Source organism: Ailuropoda melanoleuca, chromosome X (assembly GCF_002007445.2).
Source record: "Ailuropoda melanoleuca isolate Jingjing chromosome X, ASM200744v2, whole genome shotgun sequence".
In the NCBI taxonomy this organism is placed as follows: domain Eukaryota; kingdom Metazoa; phylum Chordata; class Mammalia; order Carnivora; family Ursidae; genus Ailuropoda; species Ailuropoda melanoleuca.
Window position 1 is genome coordinate 7,726,496 of NC_048238.1, and position 12,833 is coordinate 7,739,328.

Below are 12,833 nucleotides of genomic sequence, written 5' to 3' on the forward strand. Positions count from 1 at the left end.
TTTCAAGACTCAGCTCAGCCGTCGTCTCCCCTACGAGCTCTGTCTTCTGGGGGCTCCCGGAGCAGCTTGGTTTGCCGCAAGGATTCACAGCTTATTCTATCGCATGAGTTGAAATGAATATTTTACCTCTAGCCCTTCTTTCTTACACACAGTAACTTCGTATTCTAGTGCTTCCTATGGTGCCTGGCACAGAGCAGAAAGACCCTCAGTGAATCTTGGGAGATGTCGCCCTTCCTCGAGAAGAAGCCATCACAACTGGGGCAACTTCTGTCACTGCAGCCTTCGGGGATGGAGTGGGCTTGGTGAAAACCAAAGATGTGGGGACAATTAGCCACATGCCCTTCAACACCATCCCCTACGCTCTTTATTACACACCGAATGCTTTGTCATTGTTCACTCCACAGGGAGCGTAAATAAAGGCAAGTTTACATAATGTAGTGACGGGGGCTTATATAACCATTTGTTCTCTATGCGTCCGTCTTTGCCTGAGCGCTGTTCTAGGCACCGGGGGAAAGGAGGTAAGAATGACTGATCAGGTCCTCACCTTCAGGAGTCTTATTTTTTGAACCATTAACATTTTTTGAAAAGCAACTTTCCTTAGCGTAAATCATGGGGATGTTGAACAGTGTATGAAACATAGTGGATTTCTTTAGGGCAAACGTAGAGACCAAGCAAACAGTAGGAGCCCCTGGAATTCTAGAAGCTATAAATAGGGTATCCATATAATTGCTCGTATCCTATCTTCCACTGTACATTTGCAAGGATTTTATTATCTGATTACAGAGGTCACCCATGACTTATAATTTAATTTCTCCACTTACATTTTTCCCTTCTTTTAAATGTTCGAGAGCTCCTTGAGGATGGAGACTAAGTCTTTAATTCAGTTCAACAAACAGTTATTGAACACAATGATCTATTTAATTCCTTTGGGGGAGAAAAGATTGCAGACCCCTCTAAATTCATTCAATACTCCTTACAAATAATCCCTGTCGAGAACTGGGCTTTCTTTGAAGCGTTTACTGCTCAAGTCTTTTTTGCCACATAAGATTTTACTTGTCTCAGATTTCTTTTTCCCATCTTTTCTTCCATACTTCCTTTCCCAACATTGAGTCCCTATTTTCGAAAAATTACATCATTCAATTAATAAATTAAATCAAATGTTGGCTGTTCAAGTGGAATTCCCTCTATAAAGGAATTGTACTGAGAATTCAATCATTTGATTGCCTTTACTATCCATTGTAAAGCAGAACTTTTTAAAAGTCATATTTGATTAAAATAGTAATATGTTTACATTCAGTTACAATTCATTTCATCTTTTTAATGTAGAACTTTTCAGAATGAGGTTTCTGATGTTTACCCCACAACAGCTGCCCGACTTGGTGGAAAGGGAGATTCAACAATGTGTCAGAGTAACTCAGGAGAGTGGTCTGAGCACTGCAAGGGGCAGTTTGCACCCATCTAAGGAGAAGGAGTGGGAAAGTCAGAGGGAGGGGAGAGAGAAGTGGGAAGAAGCCACCAGAGCATGAAGGAACACAGAGACGCACACCTGATACTCCCTGGGAACACAGAAAATAGAGTTGCCAGATTTGGCTAAGAAACAATGAAAAGTCACCAAAAAAATGACAATAACAAAACATAGGATACCGGTTAAACTTGAATTCTAAATAATTCAGATGCATGGGACACACTTCAACTAAAAACCTGTTCATTGTTTATCTGAAATTCAGATTTAAGTGGGACCCTGTTTTATCTGGTGACTAACTAAAGAGCCACTCGTCATAAAAGTGAAGAAGTGTTTTTAAAATCATTTGTGTGGGGCGTCTGGGTGGCTCAGTCGGTTAAGCATCTGCCTTCGGCTCAGGTCATGATCCTGGGGTCCCGGGATAGAGTCCCACATCAGGCTCCCTGCTCAGTAGGGAGTCTGCTTCTCCCTCTGCCCTTCACCCTGCTCTCCCTGCTCTCTCTCGCTGCTCTCCCTGCTCTTTCTCACTCTCTCTCTAATAAATAAATAAAATCTTTTTTAAAAATCATTTGTGTGTATCCATGATTGGCTTCCTGTCTAGAAATAGCCATCCAAAGGCCCACTATCTGAGATGTTGTGAGCCAGAACAGCCAGTTAATTATGACTCATGTGTGGTCCTGTCCTTTGCTCCTGGTCTAAGGAGTGTGTTAAATAAAGAATCTAGAAGCACCATGAAAAGAAATGATTGGTTTCCCAGAAGGGACTGGCCTTGTCGGTGGCACTGCCCAGAAGCCAGTCCTTTACAACCCAAAGGAAGACTTTCCAGTGGGGGGAGAAGAGCCCTGTCCCCAGCCCAGGCTGAAGAAGCTGGAGCAGGCAGAGGGTACAGGGTGAGCTGAGAATAAGTCCCCATGGATCGGAGCCCAGAGACAGGAAGCGGCCCTTGGGAGATGCCTGGGGGAGGACGGGGCACCGATGGGTGCCCGATGGCACATTTTTAGAACCTAGGCTCTATTAACGTTTTGGACTGGATCACTGTTGTGGGGGCCGCCCTGTTGAGCAGCATCCCTGGCCTCTGTCCACTAGATGCCAGCAGCACCCCTCCCTGTCCAGTCTCGACAACCAAAAATATCTCTAGCCATTGCCAAATGTCCCCTGGGAGGCAACATTGCCTCGGGTTAAAAAAATCCCTGTCCTGTTGAAAGAGAAGCCAAGGAACCAAGAGCAACAACAGAACACACCTAAGAAACAAATGGGGCAGGCAAGGGCCTGTAGCAAGGGGAGCAGAGTCTCATAGTCACAGCAAAATCTCACGGTTGGGTTATTTACTAGGAAGCCCGCCCCTCCCTTCCTGCTGCCCACCGTCACCACTTGCAGAGCCTGGAGAAACGGCAACCCACGGACTCTCCGAGGGCATGGGGCTTTAAGAGAAGACAGGCGTTACTCTCAGAAGTTGACCACCACAGCCTCACCTGATCTTCCTGCCTCCACTCCTTCCTGCTGTAGCCTCTTCTCCAGTCGAATTCATACAGGGTATGGATGTGTCTTTTAACAAGTATGGGCAACGAGTAATAGAGGTCGAAGATAAAATGAGATGAAAGGGAGGCTGGAACTTTCAGGCGTGACCTCACAGAAGATTTGGAACTAGAATGGAGCCTGGATGGATAGCTAGGAAGAAGGAAGGGCTTTTCTGGATGGAGAAAGTCACACGTGCAAAAGGACAAGGATGAGACCACTGCAGTGGTTAGAACCGGCAAATTGTGGTGGAAGGTTTAGGCAAGAGAATGATCAGGGGTAAAATTCGAAGGTAAACAAGGGGCAGAAGGGAATGGCCTAGATTCCAAGGCTCAGACTTAGGGCCACATCCTGCAGGCGGTAGCTGTCTATTTAAGGGCACCGGCATGCGTCTATCACTTAAACGCAGATTTAGATGGCCGGGTTGGAATGTTTGACACTCACTGAAAAAACAATTTCTTAAACACAAATGACTCTCTGAAATCAGTCCCAGATAAGACGGGGGAGAAGATGATATGGGCTTCGGGGAAGCCTAGTGGAGGCGGAGGAGGCTCGTTAATGGCAGCTGTTTCAACAATTAGAATTAAATTCAGCGCGATGATTCAATTTAGGTTAACAAAATCAGGTCTTACGTTTCACCTTCTTAATAGCTTCCACTCCTCCAGCGAGCCGGGAGAGCTTCGTGTGGGGATAAGTCACTGCCACTCTTGTTTAGTCAACATTAAAACAACAAACCAGAAGAAGAATGTCCACTCTCGCACTCTTGAGAAAATAATCAAGTCACTGAGGACTTAATCCCCAACCACCGGAAGAAGGTGGACATGGCTGACTCATCCACCGAAGTGAGTGATTTTCATTGTTGGGCCAAGTCTTATTTCCAAAATGGGTCAACAACATTTTGAAGTCTCATTGAAGCAAACAAATAGACAAGCGAAATCCCTCTTTCAGTCGACTTCACCTCTCTAGAAGTTTTGCTTTAATAAAAAGGGTATTTTCTCATTCGGATGCATTTTATTCCATGGATACTTTTTCTAGAGCAGATGGATCTCCCCTCTCTTCTTTCTTGGCCAGACACGAAAGAACACTGCTAACACAATGTACCAGCACAGCCACGGATTGTGGCCTGGAGTCTCTAGTCACAGGTGTTTTTAGGGAGACATGGTTTGGGGTTTAAAAGCATCTTTGTTCTCAGATTAACCCTCTGGGTTCCTTTAGAGAAAACCTGCTTTATGAAAAGGAGAAAAAACAAAGGCAGAGGCACAAAAATGTCTGATACCATCTCTACCACCGCAAAGAGGCTTGAGTACGAGGAGTGGGATAAATTAACCTAATTGTCAGCAAAGGGTTTGAACTTTGGCTAAGAGTCCTTTGTCTGCTTTTTCAGGAAAAGTTGGGGAAACCAAAGTCTTCTGGTTCCTGCATTTCCATTGCTGTTTGAAATGTTCCTTTGCAAAAAAATCCTTCTGTCAGATAAATGGTAGAGTGGCCTTTAGATGGCCAAGCCCCAGGCGCTGAGCAGATGGCCAGGGTGGAGCTGAGGGATCAGTGACAAATGTCTCTACGCAATAAAATCAAAGATAGTGTGGCATGTTTTTTGCAGTGGATTCGGTTTAGAACTTTCTGTTGTTTCACTGTTGGCGATGGGGATGGTGGTGGTGTTTCTGGAGATGGGATGAAATTTAGAGCTCTGTTTGGATAGATGTCTTCAACTTGCTCTATGATAGATGAGGAAGATGAAAAAGAGAGATGGAATGAAAATCTACAAATACAAAGGGTAATAAAAACGGAATGAATCATCTTAAGAAGTGAATCTCTTTTTAGGGTTGGTCTCTATTTCATTTCCGTTAAAAAGAAAAAACACCCAAATTATTGGAAAATCATTAGTTGTTTCCCTCAAAAAAAAAAAAAAAAGATAGTCGAAAGAGAGCATTTCTACTTCATACGGTGGAATTGACATTCTGGAATTTCCAAGGCTAGGGCATAAGAAGCCTTGCCAGGTTCTCTTGGAATGCTTGCTAGTGGGAAAGACTGCCACCATGCTGTGAGGAAGCCCAAACTAGCGTGTGGAGAAGCTGCATGGAGATAGAGGGATACCCAACCAGCTCCAATAATCCCAGCCGTTCCAGGCACCATAAGTGTGAGTGTCGAGCCTTCAGATGACACCAGGCCCAACCTCCATCTGATAGACGTCACTGAGATGAGACTCTGAGCAAGAACCATTAGCCGAGCCCAGTCTACTCACAGAACCATAGAGATAATAATACGTGTTTCTAAAGCCACTAAGTGTTGGGTGATTGTTGTGGGGTAATAGATCTTTGCAGCAGTCCCTGAAAGTAACGTCAGCTTGCAAATCTGGTGATGACCACAGGAAAAAAGATGAAGAGGTGGCTGAGAGCCACGGCTTTGCCACCAGGCTGCCTGGGATTGACTCCATGGGTTCAAATCCTGGCTCCACCACTTTGGATACTTACTTGCCCTCTCAAAGCCTTCGCTTCTGATTTGTGAAATGTGGGTGATGACAATAGTGTGTTTGAATGGCGCCGTGAGACACAAATAAATTCCTACAATGTATGAAGCACATTGCCCGTCAAAGGGTGCCCACTAAACAAATTTCATCTGTTTTTATTAATAACAAAAACGGCCCATAGAAACCAAAAGATTTGTGGGCAAAAAAACCTCATTTGCTTATTTAAATAAATGATCTCTGTATTTGGATAATTTGTTCTACTGTTTCCAGTGGGCTCACCCGCTCTTTGGAAAAGAATCATCTCTAAGATGGTAAACTTAGAAAAGGAGCTGGCACATTCAAAGATGGTTTTTGGGAAATGATGTTTTCTCTTATGTTGGTGAAAAACTTCATGTTTCTTCTGAAAACCCACCAACAGAGAAGCAAACACAGAAATGAGTCTGAAGGCGTCTGTGGCAAAGTTAACTCCACTGGGCCCTGGGTAATGTATACTGTACATTCCAGGAATGGTGCTGCCTTGGAAATTTATTATGTGTAACATTTAATAAAGGGAAGAGTTTAACAAAACACCCTGGAGATCTGTGTTCTAATTGAGTATCTGCTTTGATGTGTGACTTAGAGCAAGTCACTGGAGCTCTGTCTCTTATTTCCAACGACTATAAAACAGGATTATGAGCACATTCAGAGCACCCTGAGACACTGAAAAATAAAGGGGAGGCAGAGGACCTGAAAACACGGATGCTTCAAAGAGAATGGCCAGAGGTGTGTAGGATAATACCATTAGCATCAGGACAATGAGGAGTCCCTGCGGGTTTCAGCAGGGGCCAGACTGGGGCAAGGGGCATGATAATGTCCTAAAGGCATGGGCACTTTCCAGCCTGCTACTTACTGATGCCAGAATGAGACTGGAAAGGACCACCTTCTTATCTGATCTATGTCGATATCTACCTCTATCTATACTCTATCTGTCTGTCTGTCTATCTCTCTATCATCTCTATATCTATCTATCCGGCATGTATGGTATATACAATATGATCCATCTACAACATATATAATAAATACCATATAACCCATATACCATGCCCAAGTGTATGGACGTGGAGGGGAGTATCATTCAGAAAACTCCAATTGAAATCATACCCCACCTGGTTCTGGTCAAACACAAGCCTTTAAAATCAGGGGAGCCCATGGTTGACACCTTCAACGGGTCTTTGAAAGTCATCCTACAAAACGTCACATGACCGGAGAATTTTCCGATGTCCAGGAAGGGCATATCTGTTGGATATAATAACAACAGGGTGTTAACTGCCGAGCGCAGTAGCCACATTCCACTGGGAAGGGCCCCTTTCGTTTTGGGAGAATTGCCACTCTGAAGCAATTGTTGACGAATACATGGCCTTTCTCTAGTGTTTGTATTGGAATGTCTATCTCTTCAGTCTCGGTTAGGCCTAAATCACCTTCACTGGCATCATAATTCATTCCAAATTTGGCACATTCTTTTGTAGACTCTCCAAGTCCCACGTCTCCCCAAATCATACTTGAATTTAGAGATTAACTGACGTGGAGCTGGAGAAAAGAAAAGGCACTTCCATTTAAAGATCTTACAGAGACATATACCTGATGTATGTTACACTGAGCTCAGTGGGAAAAAGCAAGACCCATTCAAATCACCACACAGTAGTCAAGGAGCTTTTGTTTTCTAAATGGCCAAGCTGGAGTGGAAACTCAGGAGAGGGCATTCATAAGAGGAGCCAGGCAGAGGGCTTCATCCTTGGGCCACCATCTTGGTTGGGCCACCAAAACACCCATAGTTTTTGTAAAAGAAACATTATGAGGTATGACAAAAAATCCCCTTGCTCTCTGGTAGAGGTGAGGGGGCCGTTCCAGCAGATGATTGATCCCATATTTGACCATCTTTTTTCTTTTATTAGTCCTCTGGTTTATTACCTTCCCTTTTGTCATCTCCTTTTAAAAACATGTTTGGGACTGCAATATGTGTGAGGCTCTTTATAGATTTCATGACGTCACTACCTCCGATGTTGGACAGACTTGTAGGTCGCATAGCTGAGTCTGTAAACTGTTTTCATAAAGGGCCAGGTTATAAATATTTCCAGCTTTGTGGGCTATACAGTCTCTCAACTCTGCATTGTAGTGTGAAACCAGCCATTGACCATACATAAAAGGACGAGCGAGGCTATGTGCCAATAAAACTTTACTTATAGAAATAGGCAGCGGGCTAAATCTTTGGCCCATTGGCTGGCGTTTGTAGACCTTTGGTCTAGACTCTTGCTATTCAAAATGTGCTCTGTGGACCAGCGATCCCGGTGTCCCCCAGCAGCTTCTTAGCAATGCAGAATTCTGGTCCTAGACCTCCGGAATCAGAATCTGCATTTTCACAAGGCCCAGGTGATACACGGGCATATTAAGGGGCAGCCCAGAGCTGAACAGCATAGGGTTTCCTCAGGAAACAATTCTATGTCCTCCTCTCACTGCCCCTACATCTATCTTCCTCAACCCTGTCCCACCAGATCATACCTCAGGCAGAACCTAGTTGTTTTTTGTTTCTTCTGGGCAGTAGAACAGTCTCATTTTTAGCAAGTAAGAAGTCTGGTCCAATCGAAACTGATATTTTTTTAAGTTTTAAAAAAAAGATTTTATTTATTTATTTGATAGAGCACCCACACAAGTGGGGGGGCAGCAGGAGACGGAGAAGCAGGCTCCTGGCTGAGCAGGGAACCCGACGCGGGGCTCGATCCCAGGACCCTGAGATCATGACCCGAGCCGAAGGCAGAAGCTTAACGTTTGAGCCACCCAGGCGCCCCCGAAACTGATATTTCAATAGTAAACACATTTCAAAGGCTCTCGGCTTTCCCATTGCTCCGTGTGCCCAGGACAGAAACCTTAGCGAAGCCTATTTTCAGCTTTCCCGCCTCTGCTGCCTGCAGCTTCGGCCTCCTCCAGGGTCCGGCTGGAGGAGGGCAGGAGATCGGGGAGCAGAGCCTTCTCCTGGTCCCGTGCCCTCACATTCTGGTGTGGGAACCTCGTCGGACAGCCGTGCAAAAGCTGGCTGCTTTCGTGGGATGTGGGCCACCCACCCCCCTGGGACCTCAGGCTCCTCCCAGCTTCCCGACTCCAAGCACCCTCTGTCTCACTTACCTCACAGCCGCTCTGCGGTGGTGTCTTCTCCCCCTGGCAGGCGTGTCCTTGGGAGGCTCACTCTGGCCGGCCACCTTCAGGGTCGGGAAGACTTAGCCCCTCCGCCCGCCAGGCTCTGGAGTGTAGGCTGTGCCAACCACGGCAGCTTCGGACTTGTCTTCTCGCCTTTGAACTTGCCCAGGCAAGAGTCAGGCACCAGTCTCTGTGGCCCAGATGCTGGGACAGGGGCAGGATGAGGGTCCCCGAGGCTGGCCTCTACCCTTGCGGCAGGCAGAGAAAGCACGCTGACCGCTCTCCCAAAGGGGACCAGAGCAAACTCGTGACCCTCTCTCTTCTTTCTACGGGCTGCTCCCTTCTCTCAGGGCCCGGCTCCCTCCGCGTGCAGGCAGGTGGCAGGCACTGAGCAAGGGTCGTAGGGTCTGCTTGGAACCACTTAGCGAATCCTTCCTGGAGAGTCTGGCTCCTCTGTCGTCTTCAGCTTCGGGCCCCGGCCAGAAACTGCTCCAGAACAGCCTGTTCAAGGGAGTTCGTTCCAGTCCCTTTATCCTAAGGAAGACAGTGACACTTAGTGAAATTAAGTGGCTGACACGGGGTCCCTGGCTAGTAAAGGGCGAGCTGAAGATCTATGCCCCTGACTCCAGGGCTGGCCTTCTCCCTTCCCAAAGCTTCTCTCTGAGACACTCCTCCAAGGCTTTACTTCGCATCCAAGCAGATGGACCCTCTTGATGGAACTCTCTTGATTTCCAGCTAAGAAACGTTGCGATGACAGCATCTTTCCCTTTTTTGTGGAATGGAAGATTCAGCAATCTGATAAATAAGGGGAAATTTTTAAGATTCCCTCACTGAAGAGAAGTCTGTCTGTTACATATTTTCTTTGTCGAGAAACCAGGAGTGAACGGACAGGGACAATGTTTGCTCTGTGAGAAAAAAGTGGCTTGCCCCAAGGAATATATTAAATGATTCCAATTTTGTTTTAAAAATATATGCGCGTGCATAAAGAAGTGCCTGGGACGATACGTCACGTGCTGTCATTCTTGCTGTGCCCTAGGACGCTGGTCACGAGGAGCCTTCTCTGTCCCCCCTTTCTATGCTCTTCTTCCAACACTCGTGTTACTTTTACTATAAGGAATAGGCACACATTTATCTTGACAAAATATAGAAAGGAGGGCTGTTTGTTTGTTTTTAGCTTTTGTTACTATAAATTTTCCATTCCTTGTAATTTCAGCGTCAACACACAGGACAGCGATAACAGCTTTTAGAATTTTGGCAAGTTCTCTTACCTGGACTCCGTAATCTGTGTCATGTGAAAAAGACAACCAGGAATTTGAGGAAATGTGATTTCCAGGGAAACGTATGATTTCAGGAGAAAGGATTTACAAAAAAAAAAAAAGAAAAAGAAAAAACAGGAAAGAAAAGAAAAGATGAAGAAAAGGAAAAAAAGAAAATTACCTCATTGAGAAAAAGCCCCAAGAATGTTTAGATGAATTTAGTGTATGTGTGGGTTCTGTGTTTGGCGGGGCCTTAGGATTGGAATCTTCTATGTATATAATGCAATTGCCCGGAGCCTGATCTGCCTTCACCTTTGATCTGCAGAGGTCAAGGTTTTAACTGGGATGTTTGTTGATTCTCCTACAGCGTTTATTTCTTGGTTTCCTGATGGCCCGTTTGAAAATCATGAACTCAGTCCCGAACCCACAAACTCGGTTCAGATTGCCATACTGAATGCATCTAGATGACCGTCCAACCTGCTCATCGTAAACACGAGATGGGTGAGGCCTCGTAATATTGAGGGGCAAGGACAGCCATCTCATTGCCAAGTCTGAGTGCCCTTCGGCCCCCACCCTTGCCCCTCCCCGCACACCCTTCATTGGATCTTCACCCCGGCTGGAGAACGTCCAACCGCATCCTTCCAGCTCCTCCACAGGCTGTCCAGACAGCCCTTCTTTCGAGCTCCCATCCCAAGTAAGAAGTAATTCTTCCCTTTTCTATGGTTCGTCACACTTGTGGCTATTTATTTGCGTGTCTCACCTCCCCTGGGACGTTTTGGGACTATGCGTTACTAATCATGGGGGTCCCCAAATGGCTTAGCGCAGCGTCTGGCACCAAATGCCTTTCCCTTAAGATCCAGTTATTATTTTTCTGCAAGTTACACAAACACACGTTTTAAGAAGTTATATAGTTCCACGGGCTTGATTTGAAAAGCAGCACTCTGCTACCCCCTCTCCTCACTTCTTATTTCCTGCTGCCCAAGGCAACCACCTAAACTGTTTGGAAATTGATCCTCATGCCTCTAGGTTGCGTGCTTTTATCGCTACTTCTTCATGTTTTGATTTCTGCATTACCCATTGGCTTCCATTTTGGAGGCTGAGGATTGCCTCTGCCACCCACACGCACACCTCCCAGCCTCCAATCCTCCAATCCCGGAAATACAGTCATGCTGAGACTTCAGTCAGACCAAGATTCAGAGTTCGCATGATTGTGACGAGGGAATGCCGGCCACCCAACTGCTCTCTCTGGAGGTAGAAATAAGCTTTTTATTTTCCTAGTTGGCTTGGTTTTCTCTGCACCTATCAGTTGCTTTCATAACACTACCTTGGCTTTACATCTCTCCTCTTAATGCTTTCCAACACTTCCAGGAAGTCTATCCAGTTCATCTTCTTAGGAAAATCTCTCCCAGAGCTTCTGCCTGCCTTGCCTCTCCACCGCCCCGGGGTCTCCCTTCCCCAGAATCTTCAGGTTCCCCTGTACCCCTTGCTCCCAATGCCCTGTTTCCACTGTCTCCTTTCTGATTTCTTCCTTTCTCTGGTGGAGGACGTCCCTTGGTTCGTTCCCGAGAATGGATGCATGGGAAATAATTTTCTGAGACACTGCATGGCAGAAAATGTCTTTACCTTTGATTGATAGTGTTACCTTGCTATGGAATTCTATGCCGGGGGGTCGTTTTCCCTCGGAAATTTGAAGGCATTGCTTTTTTGCTCTCAGCTTCTGATGTTGCTGCCAAGTTTAACGCTGTTCTGATTCCTGATGCTTTGTGTGAACGTTGTTCCTTTTTCTTCCCTTTCTCTAGGACTTTGACCATCTTCTCTTGGTGCTTGGCGGCCTTATATTTCATGATGAGATATCTTGGTATGAGTCAACTGTCGAGCATTGCGCTGGACACACTGTGGGGGACCCTTACAAATCAGACCATCAAGCCTCTTGGTCCTGGGAAATTTTGGGGAGTTATTTGATAATTTTCAACTCCCCATTTGCATCGTCCTCTACCTTGCAGCCCCTAGTTTTTTGAATTTTGTCTCTCTGGACATTGTTGTGTCCCCTCCCCCTCCCTTTTATCATGTCTTTCTTCTCCCATATTCCTTACCTTTGTCTTTTAAGGCAATTTTGTGGCAGATCTGCTCAATTTCCCTTCCAATACTTACAGTCTTTCATTTCAGCTGTTATATTGTAATTTCTTTTTTTTATTTTTTATTTTTTAAAGATTTTATTTATTTATTTGACAGAGATAGAGACAGCCAGCGAGAGAGGGAACACAAGCAGGGGGAGTGGGAGAGGAAGAAGCAGGCTCATAGCAGAGGAGCCTGACGTGGGGCTCGATCCCACAACGCCGGGATCACGCCCTGAGCCGAAGGCAGACGCTCAACCGCTGTGCCACCCAGGCGCCCCTATATTGTAATTTCTAATGGCCGTTATTCTTAGTCTCTGAGTGGTCCTTTTACAAAACATCTGTCCTTGTTTCACGCATGCGTTACTATCTGCTTTTTCCAAGGATATTAACATCCTTGAATTTGCCTAGCCCCTTGCATAGCCTCTTCTGCTCCACATCGCTTTTTCTTCCTCTTATGATGCAGGCTGCTTCCCTCAAATGTCTGGCAGCCCTTGACTGTATGCGTGAGTGGGACACGCAGACAGCACGAAGCTCTGAGCGCATGGGAGAAGTGGTTTGCTACGGGCTTCATTCTAGAGAGACGACTGGCCCATTGGATTGGAACCTTCTGATGTCAGTATCTTTAGATATCTTCCTCTCAGACGGATGAGATTTCTCTGAAAGGACTCCCACACCCGCCCTTGGCTCCTACCTAGTATGGGCATGCGCAGCTACCAGAATCGGGAGTCGAGGGTGGGAAACTGGGAGAATATTAGCGTCGGTGCCTCAGTGTTTAGAATATGTATGTTTATTAATTTCATCGTTTCCAGTGTGGACTCATTGCCCTAACCTAGAGTTTCTCAACCTTG

At 45.9% G+C, this 12,833-nt stretch overlaps 1 long non-coding RNA gene across 1 annotated transcript in view; it reads right to left on the reverse strand.

Moving 5' to 3' along the window:
* Nucleotides 1-2,672: 2,672 nt before the first annotated feature.
* LOC105235780 overlaps nt 2,673-12,833 on the reverse strand; it is a 31,810-nt gene continuing 21,649 nt past the window's right edge. The window contains exons 5-7 of the long non-coding RNA XR_854171.3: nt 8,601-9,146; nt 6,590-6,719; nt 2,673-4,692 (exon numbers count right to left, since the gene is read on the reverse strand). This is a non-coding gene — a long non-coding RNA (uncharacterized LOC105235780). The remainder of the gene's footprint in view (nt 4,693-6,589; nt 6,720-8,600; nt 9,147-12,833) is intronic.